This window comes from Bos indicus x Bos taurus, chromosome 15 (assembly GCF_003369695.1).
Source record: "Bos indicus x Bos taurus breed Angus x Brahman F1 hybrid chromosome 15, Bos_hybrid_MaternalHap_v2.0, whole genome shotgun sequence".
Classification (NCBI taxonomy): domain Eukaryota; kingdom Metazoa; phylum Chordata; class Mammalia; order Artiodactyla; family Bovidae; genus Bos; species Bos indicus x Bos taurus.
This window is the reverse complement of record NC_040090.1, coordinates 20,141,042-20,164,165: the sequence shown is the minus strand read 5'-3', so window position 1 is coordinate 20,164,165 and position 23,124 is coordinate 20,141,042. Positions and strand designations below refer to the sequence as shown.

Sequence of the window (23,124 nt, the reverse complement as noted above, 5' to 3'; positions counted from 1 at the left end):
CACTGTTCCTGCCTCATTTCCATGTCCACTGGCTGCTGTTAGGTCTTCTCCCGGAGAGAGGACGGAGAAGGCAGAAGGGTTGTCCCCTCCCACATCCTCCATGACTAGGTTGCAAAGCAGAGTGGACTCTGTTTCTTGTTCCCTGCAGGGTTTCAAGGAGGCAGCAGCTATTTTATTTGTTTTGGTCTTTATTTTAGGTCCCTGTCCCTGGAGTCTGATGTGCTTACCTGAGGCTGGCTTAGAGGCTCTGTGTTCCCCCTCCCCAATATCGTCCTTTGCTTCTGTATCCCAACCCTGTTAGTAGCCTCCACTTCTCTTTCCCTACTAGGGACTCCTTACTTCAATTATTTGACTGTATAGGAACTTAAAAAGGGGAGTGGACATTATCCAGCAGCTCCTTAGGGTGATCTCAGCTCTGGTGGCATATTAACTTTGTGCTTCATCAACTGGCGTTGGCCGCCCACAGCAGTAATATCCCTCAAAATATGCAGTGATGTGATGGAGAAGCAATAGGGCAAAAAGGGAGTATATTTTAGAACCCTCAATTTTTCTAAATGTTAAGTGGTCTAAAATATCTCAAATTCATATTAAATGTGGAGGTATCATAGAATAAAATACAAAATATTCTTGAATGTTTGGGATAAAGTTTGTGACTTAGATTTCTAGTTCCTAGATATTCTGTATGCCTCTCCTTTCCCCTACCCCTTCCCTTCTCCATCCCAACCTCAGACTATCAGAACTACATATTCACTTTCCTCTATCTTAGCAATAAAAGCTGGGACAGCGTTGGCTTAAGACATCTCCTATAGTGTAATCAGATGTTTACGGTAACAATCTGTTGTTTGTCCCAACTCTTCCATTCTCACCCCCAAGTATGTACATTCTCAGACAATGCCTTGCATTGCCATTCATTTTAGGGTGCCCTGCTATGTACCCCAGGGCAGGGTCTGACCTTATTTTATATTTGTATCATTTGTTTGTATCATGCATGCATGCTAAGTCGTTTCATTTGTGTCTGACTCTGCGACCCTATGGACTGGGGTGGGGTGCCATGCCATCTTCCGAGGAATCTTTCCAATTCAGGGATTGAACCCACATATCTTATGTCTCCTGCGTTGGCAAGTAAGTTCTTTACCACTAGCACCACCTGGGAAGCCCTTGTTTGTACAATATTGAAACCAAATATAGTGCTGGCATTTAATAAGTACTCAGTAAGTATTAGTTAAATGTATGAATGAAAGAGTGAATGGCATAATCTACCTCCCCATTAATTAAATGCAAATTAAAACAATGGGTGCCAGATACTACCACTTTTTTGGCAAATACTTTTGAGAGGATAAAATACAATTTTAGTATGGTAGAAGTATTACAGGTCTTCAGTGTAAGGTACTCTACAGGCACTCTACAGCGCTCAGCAGTCCTGAACAGGAAGGAAGAACAGCCTGCTTAAATTCACATGAGATTATATGTAGTGAGACTGTACTGTATTGCTGAGGGGCAATTTGGTGACATGTGCCAATATTTTTGTGCTCTTGAGTCAATGTCTTATCTTAGGGAAAAGATGCTGCTGCTGCTGCTAAGTTGAGTCAGTCGTGTCCGACTCTGCGACCCCATAGACAGAAGCCCACCAGGCTCTCTGTCCCTGGGATTCTCCAGGCAAGAACACTGGAGTGGGTTGCCATTTCCTTCTCCAATGCATGAAAGTGAAAGGTGAAAGTGAAGTCGCTCAGTCGTGTCCGACTCTCAGCGACCCCATGGACTGCAGCCTAGCAGGCTCCTCCGTCCATGGGATTTTCCAGGCAAGAGTACTGGAGTGGGGTGCCATCGCCTTCTCCAAAACTTCACTATGCTATGCTATGCTAAGTCACTTCAGTCGTGTCCGATTCTGTGCGACCCCATAGATGGCAGCCCACCAGGCTCCCCCGTCCCTGGGATTCTCCAGGCAAGAACACTCAGATATATGTAAAAAGATTTGTTGATGACAGCATTATTTAACTTGGAAACAAGTATACAAAATATGGTACTGATTAAGTTAATTGTGGCATATTCACACAATGGGTTATTATAAAATCATAAAATAATATTTTCAAAGAATATTTAATGACATAAGAAAAGTTTCCATAATGTATGTGTGGGTGAGGAGAAATTTTATCTCTGGAGGAAAAAGAAGGATTTGAAGGTAGATAACGAATGGTTTTTATATTTTGTTCTGTATATTTCTCTTGTTTTGGTCTGTACCATCTTAGTTCCTCCTCTAAGGATTGAACCTGAGCTGCGGCAGTGAAAATGCTGAGTCCCAACCCCTGGATCACCAGGGAACTCCCTGTATATATCTTTATTGTTTGCATATTTTACAATAAGGATGAAGTCATTTAATAATTGTAAAAAGGTATTTTTAAAAAGATGAAAACATTTAAAGCAATAAAGATATTTTTGAAAACAAAGAAATCAATGAAATAGCTTTAAGAGAGGAGATAAGATTTAGAAAAAAAGTAATAAGGAGCTCTGAAGACCAAAAGATCTAATAATATAGGTTTGACAGGGTTAGGAACTAAATGTCTTTTTCACTTTCTTAAGTGACTTCTAAAAGATGAATATATTTATAGAGTACATTTGAATATGCATATGAAGTACATTTTGGTGTGTATGTGTTTATTTTGGAGCCTATTCACTTATAATACTCATGAGTTCACAGTATTTTCTCACCATTTCAACAAACAAAGCTTTTTGTGAACAAGAAGCTGGTGGCACTAAATATCTAATATTTAATAATCAAGATACATATTGTTCTATAAAAAATGTGATAGACTTTTAATGGTGTCACACTATATCAGTTAGAAGACTTTTGGCTGTAGCTAACAGAATAACTAATTACAGATTAGAAAAGGTCAAGGAACCAGAGATCAAATTTCCAACATTTGTTGGATCATAGAAAAAGCAAGGGAATTCCAGAAAAATATCTACTTCTGCTTCATGACTACGCTAAAACCTTTGACTGTGTAGATCACAACAAACTGTGGAAAATTCTTAGATCCGAATACCGTATCACCTTACCTGTTTCCTAAGAAACCTGTATGCAGGGCAAGTCGCAACAGTTAGAAATGGACATGGAACAATGGACTGGTTCAAAATTGGTAAAGGAGTATGACAAGGCTGTATATTGTCACTCTGCTTATTTAACTTATAAGCAGAGTACATGATGTGAAATTCTGGGCTGGATGAATCACAAGCTGGATTCAAGATTGCTGACAGAAATATCAACAGCCTCAGATATGCAGATGATACCACTCTAATGGCAGAAAGCAAAGAGGCACTGAAGAGCTTCTTGATGAGGGTGAAAAAGTTGGCTTAAAACTCAACATTCAAAAGAGTTCATGGCATCCAGTCCCATCATTTCATGGCAAATAGATGGGGAAACAATGGAAACAGTGACAGATTTTATTTTCTCAGGCTCTAAAATCACTGCAGACTGGGATTGCAGACATGAAATTAAAAGACCCCTGCTCCTTGGAAGAAAAGCTACAATAAACCTAGACAGTGTATTAAAAAGTCAAGACATCACTTTGTCAACAAAGGTCCATATAGTCAAAGCTATGACTTTTCCACTTGTCATGTATGGATGTGAGAGTTGGACCATGAAGAAGGCTGAAGGCCAAAGAATTGATGTTTTCAAACTGTGGTGCTGGAGAAGACTCTTACGAGTCCCTTGGACAGCAAGGAGATCAGACCGGTCAATCCTTAAGGAAATCAACCCTGAATATGCATTGCAAAGCCCAATGCTGAAGCTGAAGCTCCAATACTTTGGCCACCCTGACGCAAAGAACTGACTCATTTGCAAAGACCCTGATGCTGGGAAAGTGGATATCAGGAGAAGTCAGGAGAAGTGGACAACAGAGGATGAGATTGTTGGACGGTATCACTGACTAAATGGACATGAGTTTGAGCAGACTCCGGGAGATGGTGAAGAATAGGGAAGCCTGGCGTGCTGCAGTCTATGGGGTTGCAAAGAGTCAGACACAACTGAGTGACTGAACAACAAAAATATGTACATATGAACCATGAATTCACATTGACACACCCAACTCCAGTCCAATAGCATAGGATTTACTCTAGTTTTCGTCTTTCTATAGTTGTACCTATTCTCTCATTATTCTCAATATCATTTTATGAACCCCCTGTATGTAATTCATCCCCCATCTCTGTCACAACTCTGTCTACCTGGAGAAGCTCTTTTACCCTGCTCAGGCTTTGACTCCCCAACTAGACCACATCCCATGCAGACACCCTCTTCACCTTACTCATGCTCCACCACTCACCTTGGTCAGACCTTGCTCTGGCTGCCATGGCTTCCCCAAACTCAGCCTAACATAGATACCACCTTGCTCAGACCTACCTAACAGCCTCAGGACTGAAATGACTAAAGAAGATGGGGGAAGAGAAGGGAAGGGAAAAGAAAGAACAATAATTGGGGATTTAACCACTGAGTTTTGGGATAGTTTGTTAAGCAACATTATTGTGGCCAGAATAAACCAAAATACTGGCTTTTACTATTTATTCCTACTGTTTATGCCTGCTCTTACCTAGAGGCATAACTGCTGCTGCTGCTGCTGCTGCTAAGTCGCTTCAGTCGTGTCCGACTCTGTGCGATCCAATGGACGGCAGCCCACCAGGCTACACCGTCCCTGGGATTCTCCAGGCAAGAACACTGGAGTGGGTTGCCATTTCCTTCTCCAATGCATGAAAGTGAAAAGTGAAAGTGAAGTCGCTCAGTCCTGTCCGACTCTTCGAGATTCCATGGACTGCAGCCTACCAGGCTCCTCTGTCCATGGGGTTTTCCAGGCAACAGTACTGGAGTGGGGTGCCATTGCCTTCTCTGGGAGGCATAACTACCCAAGTCTAAACCAGCTTGTCTGGTTTTTACTTCAGTGCCTGCGTGCTTGCTCAGTCGCTCAGTTGTGTCTGTCTCTGCGACTCTATGGATGTAGCCCACCAGGCATGGGATTCTCCAGGCAAGAACACTACCCAACTTCAAACCTGCCTCTTTTCACTCTTAAAGAGGAGAGGGATTAGATATTCGGTTAATTACTGAAGACAGTTAATTCTACCTCTTAAATACTTTTGAATAGCTAACCTAGGCCAGTGTGATGGGGTGTAGCCAGATTAAATCAGTGTTTATTCCCCTGGTACATTAAAAGAGCTGGAGTCAGACCTAAAACTAGAACATATGAATAAGAGAGTAAGGATATAAAGAGGAAAACATGAGTCTTTTAATATAAAATGATTTTTAAATCAATTCTAGTACAAATGACAAAAAAGTTATATCAATACAGTCACCGTATCGAGCAGCAAACCAGTCCTAATGTAGACTAAAGTTTAAATGTACCACAGTGATCAAGTAGTCCAACTAAAAATATCTTTGGATAGAGTTTTGTTAGAAGGGAATTAAGAAACCTATTTTGTAAATTACTCTAGTTTCGTGTGTTGAGTTTATGCTTTCTTTTTTTTTATGAAAAAATCCAACCTTTGGCATTGTATTTCACAATTTGGTATTATATATTGAGAGTTACAAAAATGTTCATAGCTTTTGACCCAGTAATTCTGATCTTGGCAATATACCCTTCTTATAAGAGTGCTAGGTTGACAAACAGTCAAATGTGCAACAACACAAAAGTGGATGAGTAAATATGGATTATTTTGCAACCACTACAAATTATAAATATGGAAATTATGGAGCAACTTGGAAAATAGCTTAGGGAATAATGTTACTTGAAGTAACCAGGATACGTACGTGTACATACAACATGATTCAACCATTTTAAATTATGCTTTTAAAATGAGACAAGAAGTATGGTAAGACAGTCAGAGTATGAGTCAAATATTTTCTTTTTTTTATAATTTTATTTACTTATTATTTTTGGCTGTGCTGGGTCTTCATTGTTACGCGTGCTTTTCTTTGGTTGTGGTGAGCAGCAGGTACTCTCTAATCGCAGTGTGCAGGCTTCTCTTTGTGGTGGCTTCTCTTATTTTGGAGCACAGACTCTAGGGTGCAGGGGCTCAGTAGTTGCGGTTCTTGGGCTCTAGAGGACAAGCTTAATTGTAATGGCACATGGTCTTGGTTGCTCCAAGGCATGTGGGATCTTCCCCGTTCCATGTCTCCTGCAATGAGGGGCAGATTCTTTACCACCAAGCCACCAGGGAAGCCCTGAGGCTTTCATTTCTTTTTAAATTTTGCTCTAATGCTGTACTATTTCATTTGTGCTATAAATAAAAATCAACGTGACGTGGTAAAAAACCCAATTTTATTTTAGCTGAAGTAAAGGGATCGAATAGTTAAATTGGGAGTCAATGTGCTTTCCAAGGTGAGTGACGAAAATATCATCATTATAGCTAACATATTGAGCATTTACCATTTTCCAGGCACTGAATTAAAGGCTTGAACATGCATTCTGTATCCTTAGTTAAGACTTATGTATAAAACTACTGAATTATTTTGCCAACCAGATAATTGACATATCTTCTTGAATGTTTTACAGGCACCTCAAACTCAGCAAGTTCAAAATGCTGCTGCTGCTAATGGCAACCCACTCCGGTGTTCTTGCTTGGAGAATCCCAGGGACGAGGGAGCCTGGTGAGCTGCTGCTAAGTCGCTTCAGTTGTGTCTGACTCTGTGTGACCCCAGAGACGGCAGCTCACCAGACTCCCCCGTCCCTGGGATTCTCCAGGCAAGAACACTGGAGTGGGTTGCTATTTCCCTCTCCAATACATGAAAGTGAAAAGTGAAAGTGAAGCCGCTCAGTCGTGTCTTACTCTTAGCAACCCCACGGACTGCAGCCCACCAGGCTCCTCCGTCCATGGGATTTTCCAGGCAAGAGTACTGGAGTGGGTTGCCATTGCCTTCTCCAAGTTCAAAATGAAATTTTTAATATTCTTTTCCAAACTGGCTCTGCCTACAGTCATCTCTCAGTTGATGGCAACATCATCCTTCAAATTGCTCAGAATAAAACCCTGTGAGTCATACATCCAGTTTATCAGGACATCCTGCCAATTTTATCTTCAAAATATGCGCAGAGTTTGTCCACTTCTCACCTCTTTCACTGCTAGCACCCTGGTCCCAGCCATTTTGTGCCCAAATGACTACAGTGGGCTCCTTGCTGACTTTCCTGGTTTTATATTTGCCTCTCTAGTCTATTCTCAACACATGGAAAATATTCAGAGGCATCCCTTTAAAGTCTGTCAGATCACGTTTCTCCTTTGCTTGAAATTCTCCAGTACCTTCCCATCATACTCAGAATAAAAGCTAGAGTCCTAACAATGGACAAAAGGCTAAACATCATCTGTGCTCCCCTGGCTTTTAAGACATTATCTCCTACTTTTCTCCCTTTCAGTCACTTCACTCAGCCACAGCCACATTAACATCCTTGATGTTGATACCAGTACCAGTCATTCTCCTGTTTTGGTGCTTTCGCCTTAGGACCTAGCTCTCCTCTTCTTGCAATACCCTTCACCCGTATGTCCACGTGGTTCATTCCTTCTCTTCAAATCTTTGCTCACATGTCACCTTTGCCATAAGGCTACCTCTGATCATTCGGCAACACTGTAGCCTGCCTCTACGCCTCCAATATACCAGATCTCCCTTACTCTATTCTTTCTACAGCAATCATCTTTTAATGAGCTCCATTAGTATTAAGACTTTATTAAATCTATCTCTAATTTTCTTGACGAGATCTCTAGTCTTTTCCATTCTATTGTTTTCCTCTATTGTTTTGCATTATTCACTTAAAAAGGCTTTCTTATCTCTCCTTGCTATTCTTTGGAACTCTTTCATCAGATAGGTTTTATCTTTCCTTTTCTCCTCTGTCTTTCATGTCTCTTCTTTTCTCAGCTATTTATAAGTCCTCCTCAACCATTTTGCCTTTTTGCATTCCTTTCTCTTGGGGATGGGTTTGATCATCACCTCTTATACATCGTTACAAACCTCTGTCCACATTTCTTCAGGCACTCTATTAGATCTAATCCCTTGAATCTGTCACTTTCACTGTAAAATCGCGAGGGATTTGATTTAAGTCATACCTGAATGGCCTAGTGGTTTTCCCTGCTTTCTTCAATTTAAGTCTGAATTTTGCAATGAGTTCATGATCTGAGCCACAGTCAGCTCCCAGTCTTGTATTTGCTGACTGTATAGAGCTTCTCCATCTTCAGCTACAAAGAATATAATCAATCTGATTTCTGTATTGACCATTTGGTGATGTCCATGTGTAGAGTCGTCTCTTGTGTTGTTGGAAGAGCGTGGTTGTTATGACCAGCTCATTTTCTTGGCAAAACTTACTATTAGCCTCTGTCCTGCTTAATTTTGTACTCCAAGGCCAAACTTGCCTGTTACTCCAGATGTCTCTTGACTTCCCTACTTTTGCATTCCAGTCCCCTACGATGAAAAGGACATCTTGGGAGTTAGTTCTAGAAGGTTTTGTAGTTCTTTATAGAACCTTTCAACTTTAGCTTCTTCAGCATATGTATATACATACATGTTCTGAAATTAGATTAGATAGTAATGATGGCTGCACAATATAAAGAATTTTTTTTAAACTGGGACTGCTGCTGCGGCTGCTAAGTCACTTCGGTCGTGTCCAACTCTGTGCGACCCCATAGACGGCAGCCCGCCAGGCTCCCCCGTCCCTGGGATTCTCCAGGCAAGAACACTGGAGTGGGTTGCCATTTCCTTCTCCAATGCATGAAAGTGAAAAGTGAAAGTGAAATCGCCCAGTCATGTCCGACGCTCCGTGACCCCATGGACTGTAGCCTTCCAGGCTCCTCTGTCCATGGGATTTTCCAGGCAAGAGTACTGGAGTGGGGTGCCATTGCCTTCTCTGTAAACTGGGACTGAGTTTTATTAATTAATTAATTTTTTAAAAAACTTATTTTATTTTACAGTTGATTTACAATTTAGTGTTAGTTTTAGGTGCACAGCAAAGTAATTCATTTATACATATACACACATGAATTCTTTCTCAGATTCTTTCCACATATAGGTTATTACAGAGTACTAAATAGAGTTCCCTGTGCTGTATGGTACATCTTTATTGATTATTTTACATACAGTAGTGTGTGTTTGTGAATCCCAAATTCCTGACTTATTCCTCCCTTCCACATCCATTTTGGCAAATGTAAGTTTGTTTTTGAAGTCCATGAGTCTGTTTCTGTTTTGTAAATGAGTTCATTTGTACCCTTTTTTTAGATTTTGCAATAAGTGACATCATACAATATTTGCCTTTCTCTGACTTACTTTCACTCAGTATGACGATCTTTAGTTCCCTCAATGTTGCTGCAAAAAGAATATTTTATTTTTTGTTTATGACTGAGTAATATTCCATTGTTGGGGTCACAAAGAGTCAGACACGACTGAGCAATTGAACTGAACTGAATATTCCATTGTATATATCCCTCTGTCAGCGGACATCCAGGCTGCTTCCATGTCTTGGCTATTGTAAACAGCACTGCAGTGAATATCGGAGTGCATTTATCTTTTTGAATTACGGTTTTCTCGAGATATATGCCCATGAGTGGGATTGCTGTATCACATGGCAGTTCTATTTTTACTTCTTAAAGGAATATCCATAGTGTTCTCCATAGTGGTTGTACCAATTTACATCCTCACCAACATTGTAGGAGGGAACCCTATTCTCCATACCCTTTCTACTGTTTATTGTCTATAGACTTTTTGATGATGGCCATTTTGACCAATGTGAGGTGATAAGTCATTGTGGTTTTGATTTGTATTTCTCTAATAATTAGTGATGTTGAGCATCTTTTCATGTGCCTGTTGGCCATCTGTATTTCTTCTTTGAAGAAATGTCTATTTAGATCTTTTCCCATTTTTTTATTGAGTTATTTTTTGATATATAGCTACATGAAGTGTTTGTGTATTTTGAAGATTAATATCTTGTCACTTTGCTTCATTTGCAAATATTTTCTCCCATTCTGTGGGATTTTTCATTTTGTTTATGGTTTCCTTTGCTGTGCAAAAGCTTTTAAGTTTAATTAAGCCTTATTTGTTTATTTTTGTTTTTATTTTCATTGCTCTGAAAGGTAGATCCAAAAAGATACTGTTGTGATTCATGTCAGTGTTCTGACTATGAAGAATATATTAAAAACTATTACATTACACACTTTAAAATGGTGAATTTTAAGTTATATGTACTATATCTCAGTATAAATTATATATGTATATTAGAGACAGATAAATGAGAAATAAATATATGCATATATATAAGTATATATATACACATACATTACATATATACATATCATGTATTCTGTCCACTGAGAGAATGTAGGAATCATGACCCCTCAACAGCAATGTGCGTGTCTAGTGGCTTGATCCTGATTTTTAAATAGTATTCTCCACTAAAAAGAATTAGAACTTCTTAAGGAAATGGCTATTTCTAGGTCTGGCACAGAGAAAGAACAAAATGATCTCAGGATATCTTATTGTGTCAGAAAGTAAGGAAGTAGCCAAGGAATGTTGGGGACATGTCAAAGGATGCAGAGGCCAGCTTGAAGGGGCTCGCAATGGCCAAATCTGGAGAAATTTAAGCATCAAAATAAATAATGAAAATGACATATTACAATCTATTGAATAAGATAGGAAAGTATATAGATATATCATTGTTTAAACCATAAGCTTGATGAAGAATGAGACATTTGCCTAGTATTCCTAAAATATGAATTAGTTAGAGAAGGAGAAAAAGTTTATAGTGGAGAAGTGTGGCAGATACCATTTTATTCAAGTGATCAAGTTAACATCATTCATAATGGGACGTATTGAAATCAGGTATCTCTGGACAGGATGGAGTAGGAAGAAAACAAGATCACTTCTGGAATGTTCCTGCCAGAAGGGAAGGAGTCCACCACATGGGTCTGTGCCCTGATGGAGAGTATGGAAGCCCAAGTATGGTGGCAAAAGCATCTCTGTAGAGGAAGTCCTGGTTCAGGGGGAGAGGACAAGGTGAGCATCAACTTTTGGGGGTGACCTGGTGTGGGGCATCAGAGCCCAAGGAAGGTGCAGAGGGGCAACCTGAAGTGGAGTGTTGGAGCCCAAGTGGGCTGAGGAAATTGTCCACGCTTAGGTGGGTGGCCCACTGAGGAGAGGCAGGCCTGAATGGGGGAGGAAGGCTTCTGAATTTAGAAGTAGCCTGGCCCAAGGTGTCAAAACCCAAACAAAGTGCTTACCTGGGGAGGAGTCTTGGTGTGGGGTGTTGGAGTCAACTAAGAGGAGCAAAAAATCACGCGTAGGCATTTCATATTCAAACTGTGGAAAACTAAAGACAAAGAGAAAATTTTGAAAGAAGCCAGAGCAGGGGGGAAAATCACCTTAGCTATAGAGGAATTTTCAACAGAAACCATGAAAGAAAGAACTGCTGCTGCTGCTGCTGCTAAGTCGCTTCAGTCGTGTCCAACTCTGTGCGACCCCATAGACGGCAGCCCACCAGGCTCCCCCGTCCCTGGGATTCTCCAGGCAAGAACACTGGAGTGGGTTGCCATTTCCTTCTCCAGTGCATGAAAGTGAAAAGTGAAAGTGAAGTCGCTCAGTCGTGTCCTACTCTTAGAGACCCCATGGACTGCAGTCCACCAGGCTCCTCCGTCCATGGGATTTTCCAGGCAATAGTACTGGAGTGGGATGCCACTGTCTTCTCCGGAGAAAGAATTGAGTGCAGTGAAATATGTAAAGTGTGAAAAATAAAAAAATGAAAAAAAAATATGAACCTAATGAATAGAGTGAACAATGAATAATATAGTGGTAATATCCAGTGAAATTATCCTTCATAAGTGATGGAGAAATAAATGCTTTCTCATACAAATAAAAACTGAGGGAATTTATGCAAGAAGACTTACCCTGTAAGAAATGTGGAAAAAAAATTCTCAGTAAAAGGAAAACTACTTAAGTCAGAAATTTAGATCTACATAAAGAAAGGAAGATCATTAGAAAAAGATTAAGTCATGATAAAATATTTTATTTTTCTTTTGAAATTGATTTAATAAATAACAATTTGTTTAAAGCAATAATAGTAACAATGTATTGAATGGTTATATCATATAAACACGTGAAATAAATGACAGAAATGTCACAAAGGATAGGAGGGAAGAATTAAGAAAACTATTATAGGATATCTGCCATCTCTGGGGTCGCACAGAGTCGGACACAACTGAAGCAACTTAGCAGCAGCAGCAGCAGTGCTATACATGGAACAGAACAGTGTGATTTGAAAGTGAACTTATATTAGTTAAAAATGTATATTGTAAACACTAGAACAACAACTGATTTTGTTTTTGAGGACTATAACTGAGCAGCAACATTCACAAGAAAGGAGCACATCTGGTACCCAACTATTGTTTCTCAATACCATTTTCTACTAAAGGGAACCAAAATTCCTTGAAGAAATGGCTGGTTGCACGGCTGGTGCAGAGGAAGTAAAAGATGTTCCTGGACCATATTAACCTTACAAAGCAAGTGAAGGTGAAAGTCACTCAGTCATGTCTGACTCTTTGGGACCCCATGGACTGTAGTCTGCCAGGCTCTTCTGTCCATTGAATTCTCCCAGCAAGTATACTGGAGTGGGTTGCCATGCCTTCCTCCAGGGGATCTTCCCAACCTAGGGATCAAACCCAGGTCTCCCACATTGCAGGCAGATTCTTCACCACCCGAGCCACCAGGGAAGCCCAAAGAATACAGAGACATTTCAAAAAGACACAGAAGCCAGAGTGAATGATTTCCCATTGGCCAAACTGGGAAAAATTAAGCATCTAAATAAAACGACACCACCCTTATGGGAGAAAGCAAAGAAGAACTGAAAAGCCTCTTGATGAAAGTGAAACAAGAGAGTGAAAAAGCTGGCTTAAAACTCAACATTCAGAAAACTAAGATCATGACATCTGGTCCCATCACTTCATGGCAAATAGATGGGAAAACAATGGAAACAGTGAGAGACTTTATTTTTGGGGCTCCAAAATCACTGCAGATGGTGATTGTAGCCATGAAATTAAAAGACACTTGCTCCTTGGAAGAAAAGCTATACCAACCTAGACATCATATTAAAAAGCAGAGACATTACTTTGCCAACAAAGGTCCATCTAGTCAAAGCTATGGTTTTCCCAGTAGTCATGTATGGATGTGAGAGTTGGACATAAGAATTTAAGCAAGCTCCAGGAACTGGTGATGGACAGGGAGGCCTGGCATGCTGCAGGGGAGGAAGAACGCTGAGCTCTGAAGAATTGATGGTTTTTAACTGTAGTGTTGGAGAAGGCTCTTGAGAGTCCCTTGGACTGACAAGAGATCAAACCAGTCAATCCTAAAGGAAATCAGTCCTGAATATTCATTTGAAGGACTGATGCTGAAGCTGAACCTCCAATACTTTGACCACCTGATGTGAAGACCTGACTCATTTGAAAAGACCATGATGCTGGGAAAGATTTAAGGCCAGAGGAGAAGGAGACAATAGAGGATGAGATGGTTGGATGGCATCACTGACTTGATGGACATGAGTTTGAGCAAGCTCTGGGAGTTGGTGATGGACAGGGAAGCCTGGTGTGCTTCAGTCCATGGGGTCAAAAAGAGTCGGATTGAGAGACTAAACAGAACAACAGATAATGAACCATTGAATAAAATGGAAAATGTGAGTTCATATTATTATAAATAAATAAATGAAGAAATGAATTGAGATTTGACAAGGAATGGGAAATGTACAGAATTAAAAAAAACTAATTTACATTACTGCTTTGTAATGTGAGAGTTGGACTGTGAAGAAAGCTGAGCGCCAAAGAATTGATGCTTTTGAACTGTGGTGTTGGAGAAGACTCTTGAGAGTCCCTTGGACTGCAAGGAGATCCAACCAGTCCATTCTAAAGGAGATCAGCCCTGGGTGTTCTTTGGAAGGAATGATGCTAAAGCTGAAACTCCAGTACTTTGGCCACCTCATGCAAAGAGTTGACTCATTGTAAAAGACTCTGATGCTGAGAGGGATTGGGGGCAGGAGGAAAATGGGTCGACAGAGGATGAGATGGCTGGATGCCATCACCAACTCGATGGACGTGAGTTTGGGTGAACTCCGGGAGTTGGTGATGGACAGGGAGGCCTGGTGTGCTGCAATTCATGGGGTCGCAAAGAGTCCGACATGACTGAGCGACTGATCTGATCTGAATGAGGTATCATTAGGGTCTTACTCTCTAATGATTCAAGGTGAAAAATTCTTTGTTTTAATGTACTTGCAAGTTTCCTATGTTGCAAATTTTTTAAACATAAAATAACTTTTTGTGAAGGAAAAAAAGTTCAAGTTTATGTGCGTGTATATATATAAATAAAGAACTGCAAAGATGTACATGTTAACTGTGCTTAATTTTGAGATGGGAATTATGAACTGGAGTAGGAGTGAAAAAGGATTTTAAGATGTTACTCCATAAACTTTTATACTGTATGAAACTTTCCGGGCAGGGTAGGGGAGAGGCTGGAATGTCAATCTGTATCTCTGAAGGAAAGTTGAAATGACTGAACTTTAAAGAGCTGCTAGTCATAAACAACACTTCTGGCACTTTGTGCCATCCAGACTGCAGGTTTTAAAAGATTTTTTTAATGATAATTTTATATATGAGCTATCAGTGTAGAATGATAATGTTGCAATATTGCTTCATAATCTGTTTTAAGTCAGTTAGCCTTACCATAGCAAAGTTCAGCTACCAATTTGTTATGCTTTTGTTTACTTTCTCTAACCTTCCTTCATAGATGTTTGAGAATTTGTAAGTACTTGATTCATCAGGACTTTATTATGTTGTGTTAATATAACCAGAGATTTTGTAAATAAATACTTAACAAAGAAAAGATGAACAAATGAGTACACTACTGGGAGGGGCTTATGTTATAAATACTGTGTTTAAATAAAAGCCTGAATTCTTCCTATAACTCCTGATGAGTCCACAAGAATTTAATAATTATTTTAGGGAAGGAATTTACCCTGAACTTTGTGTGAATGCTAAACTATAATTTAAGTTGCCTTCAGTTTTACAGAGTAGACATTATAAATGTTAAAAAAAAAAAAGAGGAAGAGGCAATTTTAAAACCATACAACAAGATTGTTTCTCAAACCACAATGTTGTGCAATTACCTTTAATTTTTCACGTTTTTTTTGAAAGAAGTGTTGAGGACTCAAAGATAATGTGAAGGCAAGGTCACAAGTTTCTCAAGTAATGTATTTAGGGGAATTTGTTCTCTAAAGTGTTTTAAAGTAAAAAACCTATATATATTTAAATTACAAATGACCCTCTGTACTAGTTGGAGTCATAATCCTTTAAGTCATCACAGGATCTCATTTCTGGCCCCATTTTTTCACTGGCTTCTAATGACTGCTACATAAGATGACACAAAATTCAAAGTAACAAAACATAGCAAAAATACATATACATTTAGGGAAACTCTCCAACATGGGAGGCACCTGATGAGAAAGAGAGCTGAGTTTGAGGAGCCATTAGGAGCCATTAGGTTTAACTTAAAAAAAAAAACAAAAACAAAAACACAAAATTAGGCGATAGGCTTCTTTTGCAATGTCCAGAGTGCCTAGTACAGCGTTTGGCTTCACAAAAGACTCAGTAAGTACTTGTTGACTTCAGAAAAACTTACTCTGATATGTATCCTTAGAGACATTTTTCCCAGCCCTGATTCCCTGAGGTTCATGTAAAAATAGAACATGACCAAAATGTGAGGCAGAAAAGATTCTGGAAATATTCAGTACTGGGTCATGCTTTTTCACCCTCTCTACCAGTACTCACAGGATAGTTACATACATGGAATTGCAATTTCCCACTTTGTAATTTTTCACTAACATTCCTACAAACAAATAATCAGTTTAGGCATTTAAGTTTTATAATATTTGGATGTAAGAGTTTCTCACTTAGTAGTGCTTCCTTACAAAATAGTACTCTAGAGAGTCTGGGATCTGAAATTCAATCTCTACTAATATTAATAAGCAACAATTTTCAAAAGACTTTTTTTGTGTGTGGCAATGTGGGATCTTAGTTCCTGGATCAATGATCAACTTGTGCCCTTGCATTGGAAGGATGGAGTCTTAAACACTGGACTGCCAGGAAAGTCTTCAGAAGATTTCTTTAGACATAGTTCTGTATATTCTCTACAAAAAAAAATACATAATAATAATCACACTGATTTAGAGAATATTTTACTCATTCATTATTTGAAGATCTGACTCTTTAAAGGTTTTTAGCTTGAGTAAACACAATTTTCTTTCAGAATAGAACAAAGCACCATTTATTTATTTACTTATTTTGTTTCCAAGGCACTAGTATTTATATTTGTATAGCACTGTGGTTCAGAGATTGTGCTCTATCAGACAACTCCCTTGTTTGAAACCCTGCTCACTGTGCTGTGAATTCAATTATCTCTACCTCAGTTTCCTTATTTCTAAAAAGGGGATAGTTAAATCTATCCTTAGAAGGTTATTGTCAGGATTATGTTACTATGTCTCTGACACAAACTAAATGCTATAAAAGTGTGTATTAAATTTTGACTGAGATAGAAGAAAAAATGGCTCCAGTTTCCAAAGAGTTTGAAATCTTAAACTGACTTGCACTAGTATAACTAAGTGCTAAGTTAAGAGATAAAAATCTCTATGTTCAGAATGAACACAGAGAAGGAAGAAATCTGCAACTAAAGTCCTTGGAGGGGATTTAATGGAGGAGTAGAACCTGTACTGTTGGCTTTGAAGAACGAGTAAAGATTAAAAACTTAGGACCATGTTAGAATAGAAGCAAACTTTTTTTTTTTTAATTTGAGGATTTCTTGGCACTCATTTATATGAAACTATTTTGATTATTTTAAGCTGCTTAATTTCTTTATAAATGATAACATATAATCTAATTGGAGAAAATCTAATTAAATGTTAGGTACTTAATTACAGTCCCTTCAGATCTGAAGAACATGCTAATTTACTAGATACTAATGACTTTTCGGGCTTCCCTGGTGGCTCAGAGGTTAAAGCGTCTGCCTGTAATTCGGGAGACCCTAATACTTTTCAGCACGGATATGCCTTTCTTTATTCATCTTTATGGAAAACTTGTATCTTTTATACACCTGAAGAAAGTGTAACTGACTGATCTGCTAACACCAGGCTTCACATCCGAATTACAGATGTTCAAAATCAATGAAGATATTGCTGCAAAGTTCTGTTTAGCGTTTAGTTGGCAGTAACATATTACGATGGAGAAGGTAATGGCACCCACTCCAGTACTCTTGCCTGGAAAATCCTATGGACGGAGGAGCCTGGTAGGCTGCAGTCCATGGTGTTGCTTACAGTTGGGCACGACAGAGTGACTTCACTTTCACTTTTCACTTTCATGCATTAGAGAAGGAAATGGCAACCCACTCCAGTGTTCTTGCCTGGAGAATCCCAGGGACGGTGGAGCCTGGTGGGCTGCCCTCTATGGGGTCGCACAGAGTCGGACACGACTGAAGCGACTTAGCAGCAGCAGCAGCAGCAGCAGCAACATATTACAAACCTTCAAAATATACTGTAATTTCCAAAAGGAGACATAGGAACCCAAAGCTAAAAATGACCTCTTAAAACGATTTAGACTGACTTCAGCCTTCTCTGTGTTAAAATCAGGAAACTAAGTCAAATTCTCCCATGGCCCTAAGTAAGCCAGAAAGCTGCACTAATTCTTCCAGGTACCCCTGGGGTACGATTTGATGCTGTTGCCTTCTTAGTCACCAAATCATTTACAAAGTGGGACGATAACATATGTCTTCAAACGTGGTTCCTAGGATCAAGCCCATACAAGTTGAGAAACTAGGAAAGGATATTGCCACCACCTCTATCAAAACGCTCCAGCTTTTAAAGAACACACTCTTCCCTATTTACATTCCCCAGTGAGTTTATACAGCTGCCATAACCATCCCGTCCTCCCAAGCTTTTCTGCTACTGTGAGTACACTCATTCTTGTAACTCCTCCCCTCTACAAGTCGTGTTGTGTGCTTCACAGTTTCTGCTCAGCAATATTTACCTGTCGTTTTTCCTATTCCTGCGGGGTCTTGCTACACACATTATCTAATTTAATAAAATAACTGTAGTAGGAAATCAGTATAAAATCAGTATTTTATTGGAAAGTCTATTGCAAAGAGTATTCAAAACATTGAAAACCAAGAACACTATGTCATTCTTGGAGAGTTCTCTTCTAAATGTCAAATTTGATATGTTATTTTACTCCTAGTGAATCATGGGAGGAACAATCAACTTTATAAAGCACCAAAAGGCAATGGGGAGAAGAACAACCTAGGCGAAATTTAGACCTGTTGAAACTTATTTTCAGCTTAGAAATCTATGGTTAATTTGCACAATATGTTCTCAGGCAGAATGACTTCCTAAATTTGAACTTGAAGTTGACACAGAGAGAAGCAATCTGACACCTCTGTTGCAACCAGCCTATTTTCAACAGTCAGAAAAACAAACTCATATAAAACTTATCTCTGAAATTTTGGTAGGGTACCATTGAAAGAATGATGTCACTTTTCCTTTCTTGTGCTTTTAAGATCTATGAGGCTATTTCCTGGAAGATATGTTCCTTTACTTATCATGAACATGGGCAGGCAAACAGATCTCATAAGATGCTTCAATGTCTGAAAATTTGCAGTTTCTGCTAAGAGCTGGAAATTTCTATTCTAAGTGAAGTCTTGGTAAGCAGCCCTGATAAATGTTTTCTCAATTGATTTAATTACTACTGATTTTCACATTCTGCTTTTGAGTTGAATCCTAAATATTTGACAGTTTTAGAATGTGGAATTCACAACCAGCAAATAAAGAAGCCACCTTTATAAATGTCTCCAACATTTTAAAAAACAGTAATAAGCATTTTGAATTTATAGTAAGCACTTGTTCAACAAATTGGGCTGTTGTCTCAATGGAAAGAAGCTTTCTGCTAACTGGATGTCTTGGCTGTATCACTTTTATGATGAAAAATGGTATAGTGTTTTAGGTATCTTTTGCCAAGAAAAGAACTACTGAGTAATGATAAAATGGAATGGACTGTTTGGGAAACAATTCTTTAAAATACTTCTTACAGGGAGTATCCTTTTCATGAATTAACTGGCAAACAAGGAACACACACATCGCTGTGACTGAATAAGTGGCATAATTTTCAAGGTCCAAACAAGAAAATAAAAAAGAGATGAGTGAATATTATGTATTTGATGGTGGTGAACTAGAATGTATTATAAAAATAGTGAATGTATTTTTCATGTGCATATTTTAGCTCCTATCCCAGGAAAGCAGATATCAGCTGAGAATTAGAAGTGCAAGAGATTTATTATGGATAAGGCCTGTGAAAGATAAAGGAGGGAAAACAGAAGTCAGCCTGTGCCGAAGGTCTGACCTTTGAGAGGTGGGAGGGAAGAACTGAGAATTGGACGGGAAGAACTTTGGCTTATGGAACAGCTCTGAGAAAGTCTTGGCCCTCGTAGTGGAGAGCTGCAACACGAAGACTGCCAACAGAGGAGTTCTGTTTCTGTTACTGAACCAAACAGGTCTGTTCACCTGATGTGCTGCCAATCTACTGACATTGGGTTGTGGTGAAGGAAAGCACAGAGTTTGCTGGAAGGTGCCCTCAGTTCAGTCGTTCAGTCATGGCCGACTGTTTGCAACCCTATGGACCGCGGCACTCCAGGCCTCCCTGTCCATCACCAACTCCCAGAACTTGCTCAAATCCATGTCCATAGAGTCCGTGATGCCATCCAGCAATCTCATCCTCTGTCGTCACCTTCTCCTCCTGCTTTCAATCTTTCCCAGTATCAGGGTCTTTACCAATGAGTCCGTTCTTTGCATCAGGGGCCAAAGTATTGGAGCTTCAGCTTCAGCATCAGTCCTTTCAATGAATATTCAGGACTGATTTCTTTTAGGATTGCCTGGTTTGATCTCCTTGCAGTCCAAGGGACTCTCAAGAGTTTTCTCGAACACCACCGTTCAAAAGTATCAATTCTTCAGAACTCAGCTTTCTGTATGGTCCAACTCTTACACCCACACATGACTACTGGAAAAACCATAGCTTTGACTAGATGGACCTTTGTTGGCTAAGTAATGTCTCTGTTTTTTAATATGCTGTCCAGGTTGGTCATAGCTTTTCTTCCAAGGAGAAGGTGCCCCATATAGAGTCAAATAAGGAGAACAGGCAGCTTAGGGTCAAAAGACAGGAACTACCCTATGGCTTTCAGGGAAGGGTATTTTTTTTTTGGACTGTGCTGAGTCTTTGTTGCAGCTCATGAGTTCTTTGTTGCTGCATGTGGGCTTTTCTTTAGTGCAGGGAGGGGGACTAGGACTTTGTTGCTGCAGTGGCTTTTCTTGTTGTACAGCACAAGTTCCAGTAGTTGCAACTCGTGGGCTTCAGAGCACAGGCTCATTAGTTGTGGCACACAGGCTTAGTAGCTCCAGTGCATGTGGAATCCTCACCGGTCAGGGATCGAACCCATGTCTCCTGCATTGGTATGTGGATACCATACCAGGGAAGTCCCAGGGATACAATTTAGAAAGAACCTTCTTATTATAAATCTTTGCATTTCTGAATGCCTTTAATCAAAGAACAACTCAAAGTTCCAAAGCACGCTGTTTAAAAAAATTAAACAAAAACAACCTATTATTCTCTATAGCCATATATTTGTGTGATAAGGAGTATTGTGATACTATGTAATCAAAACAAAGTATAAAAATTAATTGGAGGGCTTCCCTCATGGCTCAGTGGTAAAGAATCCACCTGCCAATGAGGAGACACAGGTTTGATCCCTGATCTAGGAGGATCCCACATACCACAGAGCAACTAGGCCCTTGTACCGCACTACTGAGCCTGTGTTCTAGAGCCCAGGAGTTGCAATTACTGAGCCCAAATTCTGTAACTACTTAAGTCTATTTGCCCTAGAACCCATCCCCTGCAACAAGAGACGCCACCACAGTGAGAAGCCCATGAATGGCAACTAGAGAGTAGCCTGTGCTTGCTGCAACTGGAGCAAAACCTACTCAGCAAGAATGACCTAGTCCAATCAAAAATTTAAAAAATAAAAATAATAATTGGAGGAAAAGACAAGTACAAGGGAAATGATTATACATAACTTCTGATTTCCATTTTTCACATTCGTCAAAATGGCTTCATTGTTCCTTTTGATTGACTTGATAAAAGTAAATGTAAATGAGCTTATAAAATAAATGTATGTCAAAATTAAATTTATTCTACGTGAAATATTGACCTAAAATGTGTTTTACAGTTTTAAAATTTGGAGAACACCTCTATTACACTGCAGATTAGAGGGAGGAATTTCTTGGGGGTGGAATAGAGAATAAAAGGGTTTTGAGGAGACAAAATTACTGAAAAATAAGAGGAGCACTCCACGAGGTGACCAGTTTTTTAAAGACTTTCCTTGTTCTTTCCAAGCCATCAGTTGCTGCTACGTCCCATCTTTAATTCAGCTGGATCCTCAGGTGGGTGGGAATTGTAACAGGTGATCTCTTTTGCAATCATCAAATTAATGTTATCAATTCTTTGTGAAATCAAAGGCATATCTTTTTTTTTTTTTAATACAGACCACTTCATGAATTTGTGTGTCATCCTTGTGCAGAGACCATGCTAATGTTTGCCGTATCATTCCAATTTTAGTACACGTGCTGCTGAAGCATGCAAAAAGGCATATCCTTTTAAGCAATTGCTTCAAAAGATGAAAAAGACTATACAATGAATAGTAAGTCTCTCTTCTTCTGGTCCCTACTTACCCAGGTAATTTTCTGGAGAGAGGACAAAAAGTGAAGACAAAAACACAAACACAACTATATAACCAAAACCTAAGCTATTAGCTTTCTTGGTACATATACAGTAACTACAAAAAAAATTTTCATTTAGAAAATTTTTGTTTCTTATTTATTCCTTCAGAGATATTCTATATATTTGAGTATACTCATATACCCATAAATCTTTATCTTCCACATTAATCCTAAACAACAGTACAAAGAACATACTTACATATATATTATTTTAAAAATGTAAGAATATATCTCTAGGATAAATACTTTTGTGCTTTTATTCTATCAAGATTTCTAATGATTTGTTGGGAGCTGTATATTCATACAAAGGAAGCAAGTCTTCAATGTATGACTCCATAGTTTTTCAAAAGTGAAAGTGAAAGTTGCATTCGACTCTTTGCGACCCCATGGGCTGTATAGCCCTTGGAATTCCCCAGGCCAGAATACTGGAGTGGGTAGCCTTTCCCTTCTTCAGGGGATCTTCCCGACCTAGGGATCAAACCCAGGTCTCCTGCATTGCAGGCAGATTCTTTACCAGCTGAGCCAAAGTTTATGTTAAAAGTGGACTGAGGGGATTTCCTGGCAATCCAGTGACTAGGAATTGGCGCTTTCACTGCCTGGTCCAGGTTCGATCCCTGGTCAGGGAACTAAGAAGCCAAGCTGCTGCTGCTGCTGCTAAGTTGCTTCAGTCGACCCTGTACATGGCCAAAAAAAAAACAAAAACAAAAAACCTGGGTTGAAATCTCTATATATTGACTTTTCACTTTCTTATTATGAATGTGTGTAGTATAAGGGGAAAAGAGAATTGTATAGATCTTCAATAAGAATTCTTGGTTGAAGTTTCCTTATTTAAAATGATATTTTCCTTTACAGCACAGTGAATTGTGTGTCCTATTAATATAAGGACATACAAAATTTTTACAGTGATGAGGCTTCCCTGGTGGTCCAGTTGTTAAGAATCCACCTTGCAGTGCAAAGTACACTGGTTCGATCCTTGGTCTGGGAAGATTCCACATGCCGTGGAGAAACTGAGCCCGTGCACCACAACTACTGAGCCAACGTGCTGCAGCTGCTGAAGCCTGTGTGCCCAGAGCCTGTGCTCTGCAGGAAGAGAAGTCAGGGCAATGAGAAGCCTGCACGTGACAGCAAAGACAGCCCCTGCTGGCTGCAGCTAGAGAAAGCCCTTGTGCAGCAATGAAGACCCATCACAGCCAAAAATAAAATAAATAAATACTTTTTATAGTGATGAAATAAAATAACACTTTTAATATTTGTTTATTACCTGTGCACATCTCTT

At 39.4% G+C, this 23,124-nt stretch overlaps 1 non-coding gene across 1 annotated transcript; it reads right to left on the bottom strand.

Annotated features, from left to right (window-relative positions):
- Positions 1-21,604: 21,604 nt before the first annotated feature.
- On the bottom strand, positions 21,605-21,707 carry LOC113906106. Its single transcript, XR_003514795.1, has one exon. It is a non-coding gene; the product is annotated as a U6 spliceosomal RNA (small nuclear RNA).
- Between the last annotated feature and the right edge of the window lie 1,417 nt (positions 21,708-23,124).